Raw genomic sequence first — 18,233 nt, forward strand, 5'->3', positions numbered from 1 at the left:
CCTGTCTCCAGACAAACTACAGGGGGTTGGACACAGCCTTGTGAGAGGCCAGGCACAGCCCTATTCAGGTATCAGTGACAACTCCTCCCACCACTCTAATTCAGGAAGGCCCATCAGCCTGGTGATGGGCACTCAGGATATGCAGGGCACACCTCTGCTGTCTTTGTGTGACGGTCCAGAGTGAGTGCACAAACAGTCCAAATGTGAGTCTAAACCAGATGTTGATTACACAGCCAGGCCGGCAAAGCAAGAAAATACCCACTTTCTAAAAGTGGTATTTTCAAAACACACAATTTAATAAAAAACACCTTTCGTAAAATATGTATTTTTGAATTCTGAGCTTAAAGAGCCCAAACTCTAAATCTCTAGTGTTTCCCAATTGAAAGTTACACTTGTAAAATGTAAAAGGTGGCTCCAATGATAGCCCATGGGAGAGCTAGCCCTTACAATAGTGATAAACAAAATTGAAGTATTGTACTATCAAGACATGTATAACATATTACATGTCCTACATTTTACATACACTGCACCCTTCCAATGGGGGTACCTTGGGCCTACCATGAAGAAAAGGGAAGGTTTGAGCCTGGCAAGTGAGTGTGCTTGCAAGGTCGGCAGGGCAGGTTAAAACTGCACTCACGGGAACTGAAGTGACAGGCCTGAGACACTTTTATAGGGCTACTCATGTGTGTGGCACAATCAGTGCTGCCGGCCCACTAGTAGCATTTGATTTACAAGGCCTGGGCACACAGTGCACTTTACTAGAGACTTACCAGTAAATTAAATATGCCAATCATGGAATCACCAATTGATAAACACAATTTACACAGGGAGCACTTGCACTTTCGCACTGATCAGCAGAGGTAAAGAAAAAAATAGAGGGGAAAAACATTCCAAGGAAGCCAGGCCTAACAGTGACACATTAACTAGACAGATAGGAGACAAGTTAAACTTCAACCAACAGCATTTATTTCCCAGGAAATGGAGGTGTTTGGTTCTTGCGAAGGAGCTCACAAGGATGTTGGCAAGCAGGGCAGCTCTGTGGACAGACAGGCTGCCAATTCTGCACAAAGGGCGTGCACAGTGACCTTCACAAATCAGAACGATATTACAAATAGCGCCCTCAGTTCAAGTCACCGCGTGATCATTTAGGAAACCAATTAGGTAAGTTCGACATGTGGAAACAGGCTGCGAGATATCCTAGGATCGCTCTTCAATATCAATATTGTTCTGATCCTAGCATGGGCGAGTGCTAAAGGGATTGAAACCCTCCTGTGACATCAGAACATTGGAATGTTGAGCGCTCCATTGAAAACTATGGAGGAGCTCTGGGATTTTAATGGCTGTTAAAAGCCGGGAGCTCCAACATTCCAATGTCTGTCTTTATGTTTCTCCCTTTTTAATTTTCAAGGATTCTACCCTTAGTGGATGGAATGTTCTAATAGCCTTATAGCCCTTCTGCCTCTGGCTATACTAGTTGTTAAAGGCCCTCTCCCTTTTTATAGGCCCTTGTTGGGTTCAGGGCTTTAGCAGCGGGCTGGAAGGCTGCATGAAGTATTCCACCACGCGTTCCTACCCCCAGGGCACATGATCGGGTGCAGCAGCATGGCTGGCTCCATCACACATCTGTGTGACCTCATGAAGAGGCGCCCCTTAGACCCACAAGGTCCGGTGGTCTTGGCGAGTCCAGTAGGTTGCCACAAGTTAGGACGCCTGCACAGCATGCAGCGGTCGGTTTGTGGCTTGCTGACACACAGCTCCTCACGGCCCACAAATCATTAACTCCCCGTGCGTCTCCTCCCGCAGAAGAAGCTGCTGGAAGGTGACCAGCACAGAATCCAGCCAGCTTCCTCCATGTAGGGCGTGTGGCAGTGTTACACAGAATCTAGCCGATGCCCTGTGTTTCAGGATTCAGCCTCCCCAGTCCTTAATTTCAAAAGCAGGCAAGGTCGCCCGCTGGAATATTTCCCATAAAAAGGGGAATTCTGCAAGTCTGTGATTTACTGCGCCAGACCTCATGCTAGGAGGGCAGGGCTGGCTTTAGCGCTGGAGGTGCCTGGTGCGACAGTTTGTTGCCCCCCCCCCCCCCCCCCCATGACCACCTCCGCCACAAATTCTCACGACCACCCTCTAACACAGCCTCTGAAGTCCCCATAACTACCCTCTCTGAGATTTAATGAGTATTATAGAGTCACTCATACCAGTGTAGGGTGTCAGAGCACTTTACATCGCACACATATTACACAGGGACAATCAATTGTACTTGTAAATCAGTGTACAGGAAATGTTGAACAAGCCATAGGACTACAAGGGGTCATCTACACTGGTAGACAGTATAGTTTCAGAGTGCTTGATCTAGGAGGCACAAAAACTTATAATTTAAAACGTAAAACCACGGTTGGGGGTTCTCTTGGATAATGAGAATTGATTTCTACCCAAATAAACCCATTTTGCAACATTATGATAACGAAGGACTGGGGAAAAATAACGCTCAACCTATACCTTGCAGTTTTCATGCAGCTCTTTGATGACCATTAATGGCTCACTGTTCTACATTAGGATTTTAACCTATAAAATGCAAGTAATAGGATCTATCCAACAAATGCAGTAAACCACTGATCCATCTACATTATATGCACTTTGTGATCTGCATGGTACACGTTCTTAGCAACACGCATATTAACCCACTGTGCTAACGTATCATGAGTCAAAGCTTCCACTAGACCACACTATCTCTCTAGGAAGAACATTAATCACTGGAGTTATCTTGAAATTTTTATTGTTGCCCGGCAATTGCTGGAAGTAAGAAACACATCAGCAGGTGCTTTTAAAACCATAATATGCGGCGCCTCCACACGCAGTTAGCACCCGGTGCGGTGGCACCAGTCGCACTGCCCTACAGCCGGCCCAGTTTGAGGGTAGGCTGGAGAGACTCCTGCCAGGCTCCGACGCAAACAAACATTATTCCAATGCTCGATCTGCAAATGAAATAGCTTTAGGTGTAGCCATGCTACCCGTTGTGTGGCAACTGGACCGCGCCCAGAAGAGCGAAAAGTTTCAAATGGAAAGGATACTGTCCCTTATCGCGGGTCTGTCTCTCATGCAGCATCTGACGTCTAAAAGCCACAAAGTGACATTCTGAAATCTGATCGCCCAGGATTGTGAACTGATGAGACTGTCACCCAATGTCTTACACACATCTACCTGTATCAATCCACTAGCCATGACACTCATGGCATCAGCCTAATTCAGCTTTGTGGATGCAGAAGGGCAGATGGGGTCATGAAGCAGGAGATGTGGGACATGGGGTACTTTGCCACAAAGATGCTTCAATAAGGGCCACCTGGCACTGGTATAAAATCCATCTCACCAGCTCCCAAACTCTAATGTCCTCCCAAACATTGCTTCAGAAACACAAGGATACTGAGTAGAGAGAAGACCAACACAGGCGTGCCGCACGCAGGTGGCATTACCGATGTGTCCACTTCTCACCACCGCCATTACATGAAGAACATGCGTGTGTGCAGGAGCAACGGAATCTTCTCAGCACCGAAAAAGAGATCAAGGGTGTAGCATGTCTATGCACAAAACATCAAAGAAGACACTATGCAACCCGGCTGCTGAGGGAACCATGTCCTGGGGCTCAGTGAAACCAGACTGGACGAAAAGACTCAAGTCCATCTGCTTGGAACAGGACAAGAGAGCGGAAGTGATATCGGCACAACAGCAAGACCACCGCCCTGCGGGTCATTACAGACACTATCTCGAGGTCTAAACATTTCCCCTACAAACCACAGATTCAGGTGTGCTAGTATAAATAATTCAATCAAAACAAGAACAGAACAGAACAGAACACCCAGAATGCATTAAACTTTCACACAAAAGTCCAGGACTGAAGACAGTTTGAGCAATGACCTGGAGAGAGGTGGTCACCATAAGGGACATTCATAGATTATTTAATAAATGGAGGTACCAACACCTTAACCACTCGCTCCCAAGAGAATTCCTGGATTGTCTAGATCCTGCGTTGAGAAGACATAATTAAGGTGAAGGATCCTACTTTTATTTATCGGTCTATTGGGAACACTGGCCCTCACCCTGAGGCCGTGAGGAATACGGGGATTTAAAACGGCTCCCGGGAAAAACCTTGGCTGCACTTGGGTTATTTCACTAAAGGAAAATGTTATTTCTCCGGCCCGATAGGTCGAAAGCAACTTAAATAATCTGTATTCCTGGTGTTAAAAGGAGGAAAGCACATTGCATGCCAAGGAAGGACATATGTACTTGGTTCATATGGCAGGGAGGAGCCAACGAAAGGAAGGGAAGCCACGGGAGCTAAGCAATTGAGGGATTGCAAATGACAACGACAACAAAAACAACTAATAGGATGCTGTGGGTGGGGTGTAAACCCACTAAATTGTAAGCAATATGTCTCGAAGAAGTGTGCATGCACTCTGTGGGAAGACTTTTAAAAAAAAAAAAGGAAAAAATAAAAAAAGTAATTCCCAAAGCTAAAAAGTCCGATTTGCATTTTGAGAACTGGCAAAAAAAAAAAAAAATGTTTTCCCCTGCAAAAAAAATTAAAAAAATGGCAAAGTATATATGGCTGGTGCTAACCACCTGCTTCTTGGCATTGTCAATGCTTGCTTGTCATGGTTTTTGCGAAGCACTGTGGTTGGGGCTACTGGCTCTCATCAATTTGGGTCGGGAACCGTTGGGAAGCCATCTGAGAGGGTGAAAGAGGGGGCGGAAACGGCTGGTGTGTGATCTATTATGTACATTAGAGAAGCTAACAAACACAAATCGATTACTTTCTGAAATGGGATTAGAGTCCATGGTATTAAGATCTCTGATAACGGATGCTGCTGACAAGGTTTCCCCACAAGGCCCACACAAACTGGGGCACGAGGCTGCGTAAAGGCTAGATTTTAGCATGAAGCAGTAACTTGGTCTGCTAAGATTCTCTTTTCCCAGTGTCAGCTGTTGGACCCGCCCCCCAAACCTCGAACCACCCCGCCCCACTGATATCATGGAGAAACATAACCTAACCTAACAAGTGTGTATTAGTCAGGGCTTTAAGTGGGATAAAAAAAAAAACTGGGGAGGGGGGGGGTCTCTCAAAGGGGCGTGGTCAATGTGATTAAGGGCGTGGCTTAAAAACACACAAGCTAAAAATCTGGGTTTAGCATAGTGTGCCACCTGACTTGTATTTTGCGGATTCTGTCATTGCATCCAGAAATATGATATAACAAGTAACATCATACCTGCAACAAGTCAGTACTATTGGCTTTGTCAATGGTTGTTAGTTGCGTAAGATAAATAAGCAGCAACTATGGCTTGTATATAATATTGAAAAAGATTCCACTTAAAGCCCTGGTGACACCACAACATTTTTTCTGCCCCTGAGTTTCTAAAAAGAGAAGGGAAATACAAAGAGAAAATTACTCTTTTTAAAGATTTCCCTTCCCCTGGAACACTCACCTGGCATGACGTCATGAAGTAACTTCTCCACTAATAAGCAGTGAGAGCAGTGCACATGATGTGCCTGCTGTCACTGCAGTCCGGAAAAAAGGAGCGCCTGTGCCAGGTCACAAAACGGAGCCCGATAGAGCCCCGTTTCAAGGCCCCCTTTAAACTGCCGGTGCTGAGCACCAGTGAGACCAGGCCCACTTAAAGCCCTGGTATTAGTAAAGTGCATGTTCAAGGGTAGCTTGTTGCTGAATAAGAGGTTTATTGTTACCCACCTCAATGGTACTCATTTTATCGACCTCTGAAGAATGAAAGGCCGAGTAGGACCCGCCAGGATTTGAACCTGTGACCATGAGATGAAACATAGGCCCCTACAGTGGCCACATTAGTCCACTAAACTAACAGACCCAGCATAAAAATAAGAGGGGGGTGGAGTAGGGGTGTTACAAAGTCATAATCCCGCTCTCAGGGGCTAGCTGGAGAACCACAAGCAGCAGATTACCCGCATCAGACATCGCCTCACAATGATTCCACCAGACCCGCGACTCATCTTCTCGTAAATTTAATGAAAAAAATAAACAAATAAATACAAAAATCAAAAATACACACACACGACCTACTATGTAAATAAACCAGGAGTGTCCAGCGTAGGGCAAGAGTGGCCAGATAGATTTGAGATTTTCAGGATAACTGCGTGAGTTACAGTTAAATGGAGAGTATGAAAAAACAAGCATTTGCAACCCCTGACCCTCCTGGTAGGTCGCTCCCCCTCCACGCAGCGCCGACTGTGTGCCCCTGCTGCCGCTACTGCTGGTAGGTGCCATCCATTTGCTTCTGTGCCACTCGTGTCTCTCCCCTTTTGTGCCCCGCTTCCTGCTGTAACACTCCTTTTCCCCCCCTTGTTGTTGTGCCCACTTTGCCTTCTTTACCACGGTTTCCCTGCCGCTGCACCCCCGCGGCCCGCCCCCTGCCCACTCACTGCTCCCACCTCCCAGCTGCTCCTCCCTTCCGCCTCCCCATATATACCGGACGCTGCACGGCCGTGCCGCTGGCGCGCCCAAGGCAAGCCCATCTGCGCCTGGAGCGCGCCCAGCGCCAGAACCCCTGGACCACGCGAACGCCACAATACCAGACTCTGCTACGACGCCAGCACCCTCCACGCACTCAATGCCGGCCGAAACCACACCTGCTTCCCGGCCGCCCCGAAACGGACCCTTCTCCTGCCGCACCTGCAGCTTCACCTGCGACAGAGCCACCAAACCTCCAAGGACTGGACCCAATCACCTCCGCTGCATACTTCTCAACACCCGTTCCGCACACAAACACACCATCGAGCTCTGGGATCTGCTCGACACCTCCGCCCCAGGTGTGGCCTTCCTGACCGAGACCTGGTGGAACGACTCCTTGGCGCCCGATATCGCCATAGCCATCCCGGACAGCTACAAAATCACCCGCAGGGATCGCACCAACGGAATCGGAGGAGGAATAGCCATCGTCCACAAGTCCACCCTCAAGGTCGCCACCCATGCAGACGACACCCTCAACACCGCCGAACACCTGCAATTCCGGATCCACATCGACCCCAACACCTACCCTCAGAGGAACACTCATCTACAGACCCCCCCCCAGGACCCTGGGCTCAATTTAGCGACGCCATCGCCGACCTCACCAGCTCCCACGCACTTGCCTCCATGGACTACATCCTCCTCGGGGACCTGAACTTCCACCAACAACAACGCCAACTCCGCCACCCTGATCGACAACCTCGCCAACCTCGGCCTCAGACAACTCATCACCGCACCCACCCATGCCGCCGGCCACACGCTGGACCCAGTCTTCTCCACAAGCACCCACGTCGCCTTCGACCACACCACCGAACTCCACTGGACCGACCACCGCTGCATCCATTTCACCTTCAAGAAACCAACCACGCACGCACCACCGCACCCAACAGCTGCCTCGCCGCTGCAGGAGCAAAGTCACCGAAGACCAGATGACCGCCACCCTCACCCAGAACCCACCCACCGACCCCATCAACCCAGACGCCGCAGCCCGCAACCTCAGACAGTGGATCGACGACTGCGCCAAAACCCTCGCCCCACTCAAGAAACCCTCCAACAGCCACGCCAGCAAAAGAGCCACCTGGTTCACCGACGAACTCCAGACCTCCAAACGCGCATGCCGGAAACTGGAGAAGATATGGCTCCACGAACGCACACCGGACAACCACGCAGTCCACAAGGACGCCACACGCAGACATCACCACCTCATCAGATTAGCCAAGAGATCCTCCTTCAAAAACCGCCTGGGCAACAACGCACACGACAGCAAAGAGCCCTTCAGTATCATAAAGGAACTCTCCAGCGCCAACACCAATGACATCCCGCCCTCACAAGAACTATGCGACTCGCTCGCCATCTTCTTCCACCGCAAGATTGCTGACATCCACGACAGCTTCAACACCACGTCGGCGGGAGGAATGCTGCCGGTGTCACCTTTACATTAAGTAACACGGTACTTATTGATTTGGTATGCGCTCACAGCACCCGTTTTCATAACTTTAATTGCATTATTCACTTATTCCTTTTGCACACCGATAATTTCTAAATTCATCATGAGCACATTCGAAAATATCCAAACAAGTGTTCGCACTATTGCTCACAGGCACGGTGTATCACTTATTTAATTAAGTCACTCGTTTCAATGTTCACCGCGTCATTTGGGCTTTTGCTTTCAGCACCAATATTTTTCACAGGTTGTCACACGAATACCTGTGTGAATATTCACGAGTACCACTTCCTATTTCGTAGTATGAGGCTCTCTATATAATAGTGTTTCTTTTCACCGCAGATCTCACAAAACGTTTCATGTTTTGACAATACATACCCCCACGAGATCCCGTTTTTTCAGCTCGCTTGTTTCTTCACAATTTCGCTTCCATATCACTTTCATTCACCGGTACTTTATATTATGGTTATCACTGCGACTATCAGAGCACCAGCCTCACTGCTCTCGTACTGTCAACCTAATTTCACACTCCAGACATTCAGGTCGCCTGACTTTCAGCCATCTTTACTTTCTCTGGGAATTCACTCCCCGACGAAGGGCAGGTCAACTGCCCAAAATACATTGGGGTTTTCATTCGGATGATTGATTTAAAGATCAAGAATAACCCTTTAATGGATTTGTTTAAAAGCATCATCATCTCATGAATACAATGAGGATATGATATTATATAACAAACAATAAATTCTTGATTTGAACTACCCAAACTTTATTGATTATCTTTACAAACTCCTAAACTTCACACCAGTGGCAGTGCATATGGAGGGACATCTCCTGTGCAGGGAAATGCAACCTTTTTGATTTAATTACGCCTTGGTTTAGAGGACCTTACCACCCCGCACTCCAACCCAACTGATATAACTGAGAAGTATTGATCAAATCGTTCACGGTGGTGTGCGTGATTTACTAACACTGTGAAGAATCTCCGAGAGAACATCTCAAATCTATACGTCTCCTAATGATTCAGTGAGGACATCACGGTATTACGGACCATTAGGGGAACAAATGGGGAAAAGTGATAGTAAAGATGCACTGGTGAAGGCAAAGGGATTGAAACTAACAAGGTGGGCAGAAGCAGATGTGTGAAGGAGGGGAGTACGAGGCGAATAGGAGCAAGAGAACGGGGTGAGCATGGACATGGCACCTTGGGAAGCACAAGAGCTCGCCAGACACGCAGGCATCCGCTGTTTATTTTTGCATCACGCTTTCAAAAGTGAAAGCGAGATGCAAAAATAAACACACGGTGCCAAGAGACGGAAGTATTGGGTGCTGGACACTGAGACACGAGGAGGGCTGCAGGCAGAGGTGGGAGAGAGTAGGAACAAGTGCTTGCCAGACACGTAGACATCCGCTGTTTATTTTTGCATCACGCTTTCACTTTAAAGTGAAAGCGAGATGCAAAAATAAACACGCGGCGCCCTGTCTGCTTTTTTGTCTGGCCCAATCAAAGACACGGACTGGCGCGTGCAAGGCAGCGCGACGAAGCTTCTGATAAGAAACTTTGTCACGACAGCCGTAATGCAGGCAAGCCAGTCCGAGTGGTCCGGTCAAAAAAGGTAAAAGGAGGCATCCTGGAAAGCTTATTCCCAAAGGCGGCACACCGTTTAACAAACGGTGACGCGAGCCAATGGGAATAAGGGACATGGCTTAAAGCCCTTTTCAGAAATTACTCATATGCATTAAATCTCACCGAGCGAGTTACGCATGTGCACAGCAACGCTAGGCGAAACCTAAAAAATTATGCGACTATCTGACAGTCCGACATGGATCATGTCCCGCTGGACCTAACAGGAGCAGTCCCTAAAAGGCCCGCTGAACATGTGAAGGAACCATCGCTGTGCACAGGCGATGCAGCCCTCTACCCCAACTCCTACTGGGTACAAGAGACATTGCCTACACCCACCCCTCCCTCTTCCCCCAGACCGCACAGAGATTGCAGCACTACACCACGCACAGACTTGTGTGCAGGCCGAGCAGACCCCCAAAGCTTTAAAACCCCACACACGCCCAGCAGAGACACAGGTGATTTCAAAGATGTAAACCCTGAAACGAAATCACACCCACGCGCCTGATGGGCCCCGCCGCCTGAACGCAGCGCCTAATGGCAAAGACAATCCATTTTACCCGCTATTTCTCAGAGTATGAGCTTCATTTTTAGACAGTACACCAGAGATGGTTCAAGGCATGGGCAAAGTGGGCTCTGGCCCAGGGCCCCAGCATTTCAGGGGGCCCCTTGATTGTCTCCTCAACTTTGTCTGAGCAAGCTCTGTTCTGCAAACAGCCCTGATAAATATTAATTTACCTTTAAAAGACAGTTTTTAAATACCGTTTTCATTCAATGTATTTAAGACTTTATAGACATTTGTAAAGAAACATTTATGTTATTGAAAACTATGTAATATCCATGAAAAATTAATTTGAATCGAACCAGGACGTCATGCACGAAACATTTTAGGTGGTAATAAAGATTATAACAAAGATTGTTTGCATTCATATCAGTGCGCTGCGGCTGTATTGCAATCCTGGAAACACACGTCACATGCCTGAATGCTAGATGCACACATTTAGAATTTGAACCAATGTGCAGCCAGTGAGCCGGCCAAAGAGAGCATGAAAGAGCTGAAATTCAAGGTGTTCCGAACAGGGACCCCCAACCCCAAAATACGTTTGGCTCAGGACCCCCAACATCCTTAAGATATTCCTACAACACAGCGCGGAAACAGCGAGCCCCGTTTGCCTCTCTCTGTTTCCGGGCCGGGCTGCCTAAAATAATGCCCCGCCTCGGAGAAACATCGGGCACTCCCAGCGCCTAGAAACAGGCGCTCTACTGGGAGCTATCCAGCGGAGACCACCACGATAGAGCCCCGGGGCCCTCTCATCTCCACAGCCACCTACTACTCGAGAGAGGTGACCCAAGGTCACTAGGGGAAACCCAAGCAAAGGTCGCCTATGGCTCTTCTTGGATTCTTAGCCGAGCCGTCACTTTCCAGCTCACCAGCCAGTGCCACCTCTTCCAGAGACTCGCTGTGTGCGCCCCCGCCTCACCAATGACACCTTTGCACAAAGTGGTCAGACTTGTGCAAAGACGCCTCTCCAAAATGCACGCAGTGCTCTGCACACAAACCCCGTCGTGCGGCCCCTGCACTCACTGTGGCCAGGTCAGCCCCCCCCCCCCCTCTCCCCGGTGCACAGCGCTGGTGCCTCCCCTTGCACACAAACCATGCAGCTCTCCGGAACATGCAGATGCTGCCCCCCGGACCACCCTCCAGCTGGCGCATCGCCGCGCGCCAGGTACCTGTTGCCGGGTCTGTGAGCCCCTCTCCATGTAGCCCTCAGTGCTGCCGCTGCAGAACCATGGCACAAGTGCGGGCGCCTAGAGGAGGTGGCAGCCGGTGACGGAGCGCTACAGTCCCGATGTGCCGGACTTATTCGTGCCCGGGGCGTGCCGGGCTCCTACGCGCACGGGGCTCCAGGTGCGTGTCACGAGCTCCAATTAATTCTGCGTCACACTCTCCCTGCGTCTCCCGGGACCCGACCTTTACTGACAGCCTCAGCTCCCGCTGCACACCTACACCAACGTCAACGTCAACCTCACTCCACCAATAGGAGCGCAGCTGTGAGGCGGGCTGAAGGTTCCCATGGAGCCAGGAGGCGGAGAATGTTACAGGTGGCTCCAGAATAGGCGGGGCTTGGTCAGGGGACCAAACACCATTCAGGGCGGAGACTTGAGAGATGGCTTCTAGGCGAACGGCCAGGCTAGTAGTGGGACCAGGAAAAGCTTCTATTCAGCCTCGGAAAACTTCCTGAAGTGGACAATAATCCCAGTATTGCAGTGCTTTAAATGGGCAGGTGCTACCCGGCACTGAATACCTGCACTTCTTTAATTCGTAAGGAAGAGTACCCACGCTTCTCGGCACTTGTGCGATACATTTAAGGGAGGAGAACCATCACTTCTTAGGAGAAAACAGGCACTCTAAAGATTGAGTACCTGCACTTCTATATGTCCATGTAAAGCACTGCATTAACAAGATGTGCTCTTTGGGGTGGGCTGGAATAGGTGTTCAACACCAAGCTTGCACTTTTAACCAGCACCCTCCGACCAATGACATAAAGCGAAATGATGCTCCCAGAAGAATGTGCCTAGCACCCACACCCCGAGTCTCACATATCGAATATCTTGAGGGATTAGACCCCACTGTGTCACAGGGGCCAACATTATGTTCCTGTTTCCAAAGCTACCTGTGGAGGACTGGGCTCCTACTGTCCTAATATGTGTTAGGAAAAACCAAACAAGGATATTTTCTTGCGTTTTAATTATCTACAGAACCATGTCCTTTAGATGCCTCTCTGTAGGCCAATTACTAAAATATTATGTGTTGTGCAATGACATCACCACCCACACCAACATTCCATCCATTCCATCCATTCCATCCACACTGGCTGAGCAGCAGAGGCAGGAGAAACAGGGAAAATGCCTGGTATAAAACCTTAGATAAAACATTTTGATGTTGACAGCAGTGGCAGAGAATCCTAGAACGTTTTAATCTGTAGAAGCAGCTATGTGTATTAAATCAGAAAATCTTACACACCGTAGAAGCACAGGGGCGTACGGCAGAAACATGTTTATGCCGGTGCCAAAGCGAGCTCTCTACGATACAGATAGCCCCGAGATACAACACCAGTTTTAGTGCAAGGCCCGTGAACAATCAACAAGCCCTGCACCTCCCCCAGGTCACTCATTGTGGACCACAATTTGTATCTTACTACACTCTCGCAGGCGCAGGACAGGCTGTCACTGATGACATCATCCAATGAGTGTGCCCGTTTGTTTTATTCTTTAGATTGTGGCGGATAACTATTCTATTACTTTTTCACTTAATTTTGTACAGTTTGGGTCCACTAATGGTTGTTAGTATTTAGAAAACGGCAGTTCCTCCTAATGAATAGGCCTGGGCCAAAATTTTGTTCCGTTTGCGGAAATTGCCATAATTTGGGATTTTCGCGTTCCGCGGAAAGCGCGAAAATGTAAAAATTTCCGCATTCCGCAGCTTAGCGATAATTTGTTTCCTGCTCGCGCTGTAAAATAATACATTCTCGCGTGCGCGCGATCGCCTTACCTGAATCCCCGCGTTCGCCGACAAGTTTTCCCGATCCGGTCGCGTTCTCCACGAGATGTTGGATTGTTGGTAGCCATTTGCGCTGTCTCGCGACAGTTCGCGCCCGCAGTAACGTCATGCGTCGCGCAATCACGTCTTTCTTCTCGCGATCATGCACCGCGAGACAAGTGAAAACAAGATGGCCACACCCGCGAGCAACAGCATGGGTAAGTTGGTGAGCCGCGACCACGCAGAAAATACCGCGAACGGGCGGGAAAAAAACTTCCGCATCTTCGCGATATTTCCGCGTGTTTGCGGAGATTTTTAACATTCTCGCGATAATTTTTTCGAAAGTGAATTTCGCAAATTCCGCCCACCCCTACTAATGGACCATAGCCGAGTAGAGCCATTTAACACGTTATACATCTTTGTATTCAAGAGTAACTCTGTGAACAGGTGACGGTAGGCTTGTGCTCATTATGCCCCATATAATAATTTGGTACTGCAGAAACAGTTTCCAACAGGGCAAAGATTCGACATACTAAGTATTGTAAGCAGCCTTGACTTATTGAAGAGAATGGGATTAGCATGGTCATTTCTACTTAGCATAGGAGACTGTGTGCACCAGGTGCTAACCTATGTACGTGTGTTTGTTTTGACTCAGACGATGAGCTCGCTGTAAAGTTTTCACCATTGTATGAGCAGTGCAGGTAGTAGAATGTTTAGCACCTTTAGGTCTTGATTATTTTTGCAAATAGTGTCTTTTTTGACAGCTGTTACGTAGAGTGTGCACTTTTCTTAGTAGATATTTGTCAATAATCTGTGGTGTATTTCTTATGAAAGTTTCAGTATTTGCTAACGGTGTGGTATAAGGTAAACTCCTTCCAAAGAGTAAGCACTGTTTACAGTACTCAGTTCTCTACTTATATCAACTTAATTTCTTAATGTAGGTTCAGGGGTTTGATACAGATAAAAGCTGTCCGTAGTAGGGTCTTTTTAAAGTGTCAGCACCCCGGACGTGAGATTTGAGGAAGGTTTATTCAACTCCATTCAACGAACCCCTGGCATTTCCCTTCTCCTCTGCAATTGTCCCTGTTAGACTTGGGGGTCTCTAGTTGGCACAGGTATGCACTTGTGACAAATAGGGACCTCCTCCTTTAGTCAGGGAAAGGGGGGTACACTCCTAAAATAACCCCTGCTCACCCCCTTGGTAGCTTGGAACGAGCAGACAGGCTTATCTCAGAGGCAGTGTGTAAAGCATTTGTGAACACATACAGTAATCAAGTGACAACACTACAGATGGACACCACACAGGTTTTATATCAACAATAAGTATTCTTTATATAGATTTACCACAAGACCATTAAACGACAAAAACACACAATATTGTTACTTTAGATGGTAGGATTTTGCTTAGTTCTCTTAAGTTCTTAAATGCGACACTTTAAGTCAATGTACCTTTTAGATGCGACACGCAGGGCAACAAAAGTGTTGCAACGATGTTGATGCGATGAAGTTTTTGGTGCAAAGAAATAAAGACGTGAAGATCTTCCAGATGCGGCACGCTTCTCCGATGTTGCGAGAAGACTCGACTCGATGCTTCAGCTGCAGCGGCAACACACTTTACGCGATGCGATGACAGCGGCCTTGGCAGCGACACTCTTCTCCGACGTTGCGAGACGCTTCTGCTCGATGCGATGTTGCAGCGGCGACATCCCTTTACGCGATGCGACGACAGCAGCTCCGATGGCGGCACGCTTCTCCGTGGATGCGAGGCACTTTTCTTGATGCGGTGCAATGCGACAACTACGATGGCTGCGATGGCGACACGCTTCTTCCTTGATGCGAGACTCTTCTCTTGATGCGGTGCAATGCGTCAGCTACGATGGCGACACGCTTCTTCGGCGTTGCGAGACACTTCCTGGATGATGCGAGACGCTTCCGCTCGATTCGATGCTGCAGCGGCGACACACTTTACGAGATGCGACGACAACAACTCCGACGGCAGCACGCTTCTCCTTCTTGAGTCGCGCTTCCAGCTCCTTGCGACACGCAGTCCCTCAGAGGGCCCAACAACAGCAGCAAGCACTTTCAAAGAACTCTGGGGAGCTGGGGGGGGGTGAAGTCTGTTGTTCCTGAGACTTCAGCAGGAGGCAAGCTCTTTTCCAAGCCCTTGGAGATCCTTCATAAATTCAGCAAAAGTACACACAAAGTTCCTTTCTCCTCTCTTTGGCAGTAAGGCAACCACTGCAGGCCAATCCCCCAGTTTCAGGGATAGTTTCCTCCTCAGCTTCTTCTGGTTCCTCCCTCAGCAGAGGTTCTTCTTGTTTTCCCAAAGTGATCTAAATTCTTGGGATCAGGGTCCAAATATTTATACCCAGAAATCCTTGGTCCTCTGAAGGCAGAGGGGCCTTTGCCCAGTCCAAACCAGTTCCTGAGCACTTTGTTTACCAGACGTCTCCTTTCCTTTCACAGTGCAGGGCAGAAACGTTAGACGCCCCACAGGAGGTGGAGCCAGCATTGTGGAAGGCAAGTACAGCTCTGGAGCACTCTGTTGACAGGATTCCTTCTCTTCATTCACTGTGCAGGGCAGAGACATCAGCCGCTCCCCAGGAGGTGGAGCCAGCATTGTGGAAGGCAGGCACAGCCCTAATCAGGTCCCAGGTGCAACTCCTCCCACCCATCTGGATGCAGATCTCTCTATTCACCACTGGGACACCTCACCCTGTCTCCTGGAATTCCCCAGCCCTGTCACTCAAACTCCAGACAAAGGAAACACACAGCCTAGCAGAGGCAGGTTTGAATGGTTAGACAAGAAAATGGCTACTTTCTAAAAGTGGCATTTTCAAACACAGAATGTTAAAACCAACTTTACTAAAATATGTATTTTATCATCCTGAGTTCAGGCATACTAAATTCGAATTTCTACAATGTTCCCTGAGTCAGTTAGGATTATAAAATGTAATAACCAAACTGCCCATTCAGGCCTATGGAGAACAGGTAGCCTTGCAATAGTGAAAAACGAAAATGGCTGTAATTCACTATTACACACCAGAGCAGGTCCTACCTTATCCTTACAATGCACCCTGCCCTTGGGCCTACCATAGGGGTGTCTGATATGAAGAAAAGGGAAGGTTTAGGGACTGGCAAGTGGGTGCACTTGCCCAGTCAGCATGACAGTACCAGACTGCACGCAGACTCTGCAATGGCAGGCCTTAGACACACTTTTACAGGCTGCTTCTGTGGGTGGCACAACCAGTGCTGCAAGCCCACCAGCAGTATTTGGATTTACAAGCCTTGGGCACTCCTGGTGCACTGTACTAGGGTCTGACAAGTAAACCAAACCAACCAATCATGGAATCACAAATTATACATTAATTTACAATAGGGAACACTTGCACTGTGGCACTGGACAGCAGTGGCACAGTGCCCTGAGCAACTAACACCAGCAAAAATACCTGAGGCACAGCGAAAAAATGGAAGGGAGACTCACGCCAATGTGTCAGGTCTAACAGTCCCCAGTTCTCCTTCTCAGAATCCCACCATCCAGATTCCAGAAGTAGAAGCAGCCCAGTTGCTGGGAAACATGATACAGAACACAACAGGCCTCTCTGCTGGGACCTCTCTCTGTAATGATAAGTGTGCGTAGTAGGGTGGGAGGAGGGACTGCCTCTCCTTTCAGATCTCTCTCTTAGATGACAGGTTTGCATAGTAGGGTGTAAGGAGGGACTGTCCTCTCTGCTGAGACCTCTCCCTTTTATGATAGATGTACGTAGTAAGACGTGGGAGGGACTGGGCTCTCCTTTAATACCTTCATCTCAGATGATGGGTAGGCATAATAGGGTGTTTGGATGAGCCTTAACTCTACTCACAACTCTTCTCAAACCAATGAGCATAAATAGTAAAGTCTCATAAACACCACCCTCAGTAAGATTCCGTCATGGAGTCACAAGTGTGCATAGCAGAGTGTATTCAAACATCACCTACTTCATTCTACTTTTCACGATCCAGCGAGCATCTTGCGAGATCGTAACATTTAAAAAAAAAGAGTTAGCCATCTGATCATTACAGTACTTATCCCTTACACACTTCTTCCCTAAAACAAGGACTATAATATGTATTCCTACTAATAGTACTAATAGAGTGTATTGAGAACTCATCTACTCCTTTTTAGGTCTCGCCTGACCCAGCGCATGTGCTGCTCTGGCAAGACGTTTTGAGAGGGCTTCAAAAAGTGCCACCAGACCAGCCTAGACCTACAGTGCATGTGCGCGGGCGCGCGCACTGCGCTTTACCGCGATTACTTTCACTTTGAGTCTCTGAATGGGTCTGTAAGTGGGTGTATGAGTCTCTGGGTCTGTGAGTGGGTGCATGAGTGTCTGAGTGGGGTTTGTGACTGAGTGGGTCTGTGAGTGAGTGCATGAGTCTCTAAGTGAGACTGCGAGTGGGTGTATCAGTCTCTGGGTCTGTCAGTGGGTGCATGAGTGTATGAGTGGGGTTTGTGACTGAGTGGGTCTGTGAGTGAGTGCATGAGTGTCTGAGTGGGTCTGTGAGTGGGTGTGTGAGTCTCTGAGTGGGTCTGTCAGTGGGCGTGGTTATCTCTGAAGGGGTGTGTGAGTGGCTGCATGAGTGTGTGAGTGGGTGCATGAGTCTGTGAGTAGGTCTGTGAGTGGGTGTGTGGGTCCCTGAGTGGGACCGTGAGTGGGTGTATCAGTCTGTGAGTGGGTGTATGAGTGCCTGAGTGGGGTCTGTGACTGGATGTATGAGTGTCTGAGTGGGTCTGTGACTGGGTGTGTGAGTCTCTGAGTGGGTCTGTGAGTGGGTGCGTGGTTCTCTTAGTGGGACTGTGACTGGGTGTATCAGTCTCCGAGTGGGTGCATGAGTGTGTGTGGGTCTGTGAATCTTTGAGTGTTCTGTGAATGGATGCATGAGTCTCTGAGTGGGTGTGTGAGTGTGTGCATAAGTCTCTGTGTGAGTCTGTGAGTGGATGTGAGTCTCTGAGCGAGTGTGTGAGTGGGATAATCAGTCTCTGGGTGTGTGAGTGGGTGTGTCAGTCTCTGATTGGGTCTGTGAGTGTGTGCATAAGTATCTGAATGCGTCCATGAG

At 48.6% G+C, this 18,233-nt stretch overlaps 1 protein-coding gene across 3 annotated transcripts in view; it reads right to left on the reverse strand.

Annotated features, from left to right (window-relative positions):
- Positions 1-11,635, reverse strand: part of NR1I2 (nuclear receptor subfamily 1 group I member 2) — a 391,730-nt gene extending 380,095 nt beyond the window's left edge. The window contains exon 1 of one of the 3 annotated variants that reach the window (XM_085621051.1): positions 11,327-11,635. The gene's annotated coding sequence lies outside the window, so the exon portion shown is untranslated. The remainder of the gene's footprint in view (positions 1-11,326) is intronic. The other 2 variants (XM_085621053.1, XM_085621054.1) reach the window with 2 other exon arrangements.
- Positions 11,636-18,233: the final 6,598 nt, after the last annotated feature.

Source organism: Triturus cristatus, chromosome 8 (assembly GCF_964204655.1).
Source record: "Triturus cristatus chromosome 8, aTriCri1.1, whole genome shotgun sequence".
Lineage (NCBI taxonomy): Eukaryota > Metazoa > Chordata > Amphibia > Caudata > Salamandridae > Triturus > Triturus cristatus.